The sequence below is a fragment of the Quercus suber genome, unplaced genomic scaffold (assembly GCF_002906115.3).
Source record: "Quercus suber isolate HL8 unplaced genomic scaffold, Cork oak 2.0 scaffold_490, whole genome shotgun sequence".
NCBI lineage: Eukaryota > Viridiplantae > Streptophyta > Magnoliopsida > Fagales > Fagaceae > Quercus > Quercus suber.
This window is the reverse complement of record NW_027069939.1, coordinates 564,375-570,494: the sequence shown is the minus strand read 5'-3', so window position 1 is coordinate 570,494 and position 6,120 is coordinate 564,375.

Genomic DNA, 6,120 nt, shown 5'->3' with positions numbered 1-6,120 from the left:
AAAGGCAAACATAACAATCATCCACACCATAGCACTACACAATGAAATTAGAGTCAGACATAGTCGTTGAAATCACAAAGGATAAGACCCACCCCAAATACTAAAAAACAAACAGACCCATATATGACCCACAACACAAAAGAGGTAGTAATAAAATTCTAGACAATAAGAGAGAGATGGAATGTTGTAAAGTTGCTAGTTTCACATCAAGAAATTTAGGATTTTGAACATAATGTTGTAACAAACAAAAAAGAGAAATAATGAAAACAAAGATAACCTCATCTTGCACAATTAGCTAACATTACAGCAACCCAATTTAGCTTGGCTGGAATGAAATTGAATTTCCACTGATGCAATCTTGCCAACAGAGCTTAAAATATTAAAATAGGAGCAACTAAAAGTCCATAGCTTTAAAATTTGGAGTTAGAAAGAGCATAAAATATTAAAATAGCTCTTTGTTATTGTCAAGGAAGTTAATAAGTTATTTTCTTTTTCAAGGCATATAAGTTGCATTTTTGGGAGATCTAGGGTACCATGGAAAAGAAAGAACACTGCCAGGGGCTGAAAACAACTTTATGTTGCTCTTTGGGACTATGATTTAACTTTGCCTTGAGGTTAAAAATGAGATTACATCATACAAAAATACAATTGTATACGGTAATGAAGATTTTCAACCATGAGAAGTGGAAGCATACAAGCGTAAACAAATTATTTTTGAATTTATTTGTATGTGAGTTTTTGATGTTATATTATTGCAATTTTAATGTGGAAATTGTTATATGAACCTATGGTATAACCCTCAAGTGACTATAAACATTGATTTATTTGTTCAAATATACTCTAGAGATTACATATATAATTTTATATCATGATTAATATGAAATTAATTAAAATTTTATTTGTTAGTGCTTAATAAAGAAAACAAATACGTATAATATATTAAAATAAAATTGTTGAACTTTCCCGTGCATAGCACAGGTTAGCGACTAGTTATGATAATTCTTAATACTTGACGCATACACACATGTCAAATTTTGTGTCGATCTGATATTATTTACTATATGATTTATAAACTTATATTTTATGCATAATTTTAAACTACAAAAATTTGCAATTTAAAAAATTTATTGATAACATAGCTATTGATCTTTAATTTTCTAGAAATTTTGTAGGCATGAAAGATATAAGAAGAAGATTGAATCCAATGGTGGATTTGTCAAAATCCACCTCCAATAAAAAGATATTGAGTAAGGTTGTAACCTAAGACTACAACCAATTTTGTAGCTAAATTTTGTCCTACATAATATGTGTTAGCAATTCATTATGTTTGATATAGTAAATTAGCAACCAAAATTTTTGTTACCAACAAGTGTAAAATAAGTTACTTCTCAACTACCACCATGCACCTTTCGCACAATGGTCACTCCATAAGTATAAGTGTTTGTGGAGTGTGGAGGGTAAGGATCGGGGTTCAAATTTCCAAGAGGGGGGTTTCAGACATATATATACTTAGATTAGGCTAAAGAAGAATTTCTATCTTGTACAAAAAATAAATAAATAAAAAATTACTTCTCAACTAAGTGATTTAGGTAGCTTATAGATTAAGTAGGGATAGTGCTAAGCCTCTTTAGATATTTTGTAGTGAAGATGGTTTTTAATGTGGATTTTGGCTAAGGGGATAATGTATTAATATTACCAGTATTGACTTGGTACAATTTGGAGTTGGCGAATGCCACCACTCCCTTCTCCTCTTTTCCCCTATCTAGAAGAAAAAGATAAATTAAAGATGTTAAAGAAAAATCAATCTCAATATATGAATATATTATTTGGTATCTCATCTTCTTGACTATGTGTAAAGATAGAGAGAATGGACAATTTGCTTTTTTGAAAAGGAATATTTCTAAATTTCCTCTAAAGAGATCCCTTACAATTTGGTGTTTGGGCATATGTGTTTACAACTGCTCTGTTATACATGTGTACGTTCATGTACGCTACAGTACAACCAATAAGGTAAACAAAGAAAAAAAGAAAAAAAAGAAGAGGAAAATTATAGGCAAGTTCTATTGATATAAAGGTATTAGGTGCCAATTCCAATCGAATTTTGAAGCCTACAACATGATGTTGGTAAATCTGGTTTTGTATCTCATACAAAAAACACAGCAGAAGTGACAAATAAGGATCTATTTCATTCATAATTGATAATTTGCACTATATAAATTTCAGAATTTAAGAACAAGATAACGTACCTTGGTGCAGTGAAATTCAAAACAAAAGATTATAAATACTTGGGAACACTTTTAATCTTCACTCCAATTCTACTTTACCCCCAAGAAGTGTGGTCTCTCAATCAGTTTCTAAGGGAGAATAATTGAGTGGCTTCACTCGCACATACACACCACTTTACAATGATGTCTCACTCTTTTCTCTAATGAAAAAATTTTGTATGTTTCTCCCTTTTATAACTAACTGGTTATCTAATTGGGTTGGCTTATTGGGTCTTTCCAATTGGGTTTTAGTGTGTGGATTAGAGTGGGACCAAAAGGGACCAATAAGACACTAGCTCCAATGGGTCTTAGGTTTTTCTATCAACTCTTGACAAGTCCAAAGCTAACATTAATTTTATTTAATACCACTATATAAATATAATTGCCCTCTAAGCCTTATTAATTAATTATATCCCAATACTTTATTATACATGTAACCCCTTCATAAAATATTCGTAGTAATACAAAATCATGAATGTAGATTGCCACTTTGTAAATTACTACATCTTAATCTTTGAATATCCGGTTTAATCCTTTTAAGTTATTCATTATATATTTATGAAATCCAATTTCATAAATATATACTTTAGTAATTTCTTACCAAAGTGGTTAGGCCTAACTCTCTGAATAACTAAACTCATTAAACTTATCTCAACAAAATATTTTATATCTCCATTAAGAGACTATGAATTCTATCTTGAGAATATATGTTTTATCAATACTAAATGTGGCTGCCTAACATACTGAAATTTTGATCGTTACTTTAGATCTCGCTCCTGATATATCAAAGCAACCTACACTTCATAATCAGGTCTATTATTCTCTCAGAATTAAGAGTTCATGTAAATATAAGTCGTGAGATTTATTATTCAACTGACTGTTGTTAGGAGAATAATAAATCTCACAGCGGTCCAGTTCAATATGTCTTAACTCTTAAAACATATTAACACATCAACTAGAAGTCTCCACTTCCATAATCAAGACAAACCATCTTAGTTGATATGTTATAGTCTTCGTAGATGAAATGCCCAATTTCATCACTGACTATGAACTAAAATTCTGAGTTTACAAAAAACTTGTGACTTATATCTTCTGTGACTAAATCACATAAATCACATACTATGCATCTCATAGACTAAATGATAATATCCGAATATTCATGTTACTATTATTTTAGGTAATAATAAAACAACTTTATTAATTACAATATTTAGTCATACATTAGGTCATATATAATGTCATACATAACATTATACATAGCATCATACAATAGGATTTAAGGGCATTAATCCCAACACATGAACCATAAAGGTATAAAATACGTTGTTTACAGGATTTTGCCCATGCAGTTGGTATGGTATTATATATATGTTTGATTCGAAATTATATGAGTATGGGTACTTTTGATAGCTTATACTAAAAGGACAATGTTACAGATATATATCACTGTTAAGTAAAGGTTATTAAAATTGCTTTTTGTTTAATAATTAAGTAAGATAAAGTAGAGAAAAGAATATGCTAATTTATTTATATCATTAGTTTAGGATTAAAGTACAATATCATAATCCTGACTCAGTGTCGAAGGAGGAGCCAGACAACACTTTATGTGGCGATAGGTGAGTGAAATTTTGAAGAAAGGATGAAATCGCAACAAAGATTTAGATGGAAATTGGAAAGGAACCACAACAACAAAAACTTCAGTGATAACTGAATAGGGAGAGGTCATTTTAACTTGACAAGTACCTTGCTTAGAAAGAGAAATCCGAGTTTGGCTCTGGCTAATTGAGGCTTAGCCAAGGAAGGCTCCAATAGTCAAGTCAGTAAATTGGTGGAGAGAGTGTGGAAGTGAGAATAGAAAAGTAACATTTTAAAGACTTGTTGGCTTTCTTTAAGGAATGAAAGGGTATTTGAAGAGTGTGGAGGAGAGACGCTTTTGATGAGAAACAGTAAAAAAAAAAAAATGCAAAGGACTTGCTAAATGGTTGTTTCTTCATGTTAATTGAGGGGACGTGTGGCAAGGCAAGAATTCTAATATGCAAATAGACAAAACTAGTCTAACAATATTAAATGCAATGGCCGGTTGTTGAGACACAATAACTATTTATGTGAAGGGTGTCAATGAATATTTCTTTTGAGAATGATTATACTGGTCGATCAACCAAAAGGAAAGGATCCAGAAGCTAGCAACCATATTATCTTGAGATAGGTACGAAATTGTGTTGGAAATTTAGACCCCTTAAACACACAGATTGCGTAACCTAGATTAATTAGTCAAGTTGTTACTTAGTCAAATTATGCAATTCTAGGTTAAAGCAATCAAATAATCATATCAAGATATAAAGCAGCGGAATAATAAATAACACAAGATATGATCACCCAGGAAACCACTCGGTAAAAACCTGGGGAGTATTTGACCCACCGATACTCAAGGCATAACAGAATTCACTATGAAAGAATTGAAGTTCTTACAGAAGGACTACAAGCTCCCCTCTCGACTTCCTAATGCTACCCACCAGTAAAACTTCCTGACACGACCACGCGCAGGCTCCGAACCACGGACTACTTCTTTCTTGAATTCTTCAATCAGCTACAAGCTCCTCGCTTGCTTTTCTTTTTAAGTTCCAATGGTTGCAACTATAATGATCTTCAAGATGTTGAAATCATCTCTACCTTGAAAACCCTAAGTTTTGTGTAAAGGAAGTCTCCTCAAAGATCTCACACGAGATTCACACAAAACAGCAATGTATGAGCAACAAAGCAATATGGACAACCACCAAAAACGTGGCTAGGGTTTAGTTTATATACCTAGGGTAAAAACACAAAACCCTAAACGTTTAATGAAGTAGGGCTGAGTTGGAAAATCTGCAGAAAATTCAACCTGTGCGATTTCGATCGATCGAGTCTATTCTTCGATCGATCGAGCCAGGCCGAAAGTCCCAAGTACTTCTGCAGCCACTCGATTCCAACTTTACAATATTAAACCAACTTTGAGCAATTCTAAACAAGACTAAATACACTGTTTTGATCATGGTTTGCCAACATTACAAATTAGAGTTCTAAATACAAAAACTCCTAAGACCTTAGAACCTAACAAATTGTTACATTCCTCTAAACTAGGCTACTTGGCCATTGTAATTGGACATGGTCCTTGGTATTTGGTCAGTTGTTTGGCCATTGTATTCTTTATAGACAAAGGCCTAAACAACAACGCCCCCCCCCCCCCCCCCCCAAAACACACGAAAAAAAAAAAAAAAAAAAAACTGTGACATTTCTTCTTTCTTACTTAATAAAATATAAAATTTGCTAGGCGCGCTTGTGGATTGACTATATGACTATAATTGCTTCAATAAGAGTTAATATATATCTTTTTAAGATCAACTTGAAATTACTATATAAACTTCATTGTCTTCTGTTTTTAATTTTACCACATCGGAAGATGGTATTGGCACGGTCTTTAACACTACTTATCTATTTTATTAATTTATTTTATAATTCATCTTATATTTTAGTTTTTATTTTTACATATAATCTAATAAAATAATAAAATATTAGTATCTCTCTCTTTCATACCATTATCTTTTCTTTTCATATACGACCACAAGATTTTTTTCTTTTTTTCTTTTTCTTACAACCTATGAATAGTAAGGTTACATATATGCAAATATTCAAAGTTGCAAGCTTTTTAGGTGTACAAACTCAGATAGAGTAAGTTTTTATTGCCTTGAATTGTAAATAACAATTGCGGAGTGTTTACACTCCCCAATGCTAGTGGTCTGAGGCTCTGAGCAAACAAAGATGAAGAAGGATCAGTAAGAAGGTGAGGAGAGAATTTGTATTACAATTATAGAGATGAATT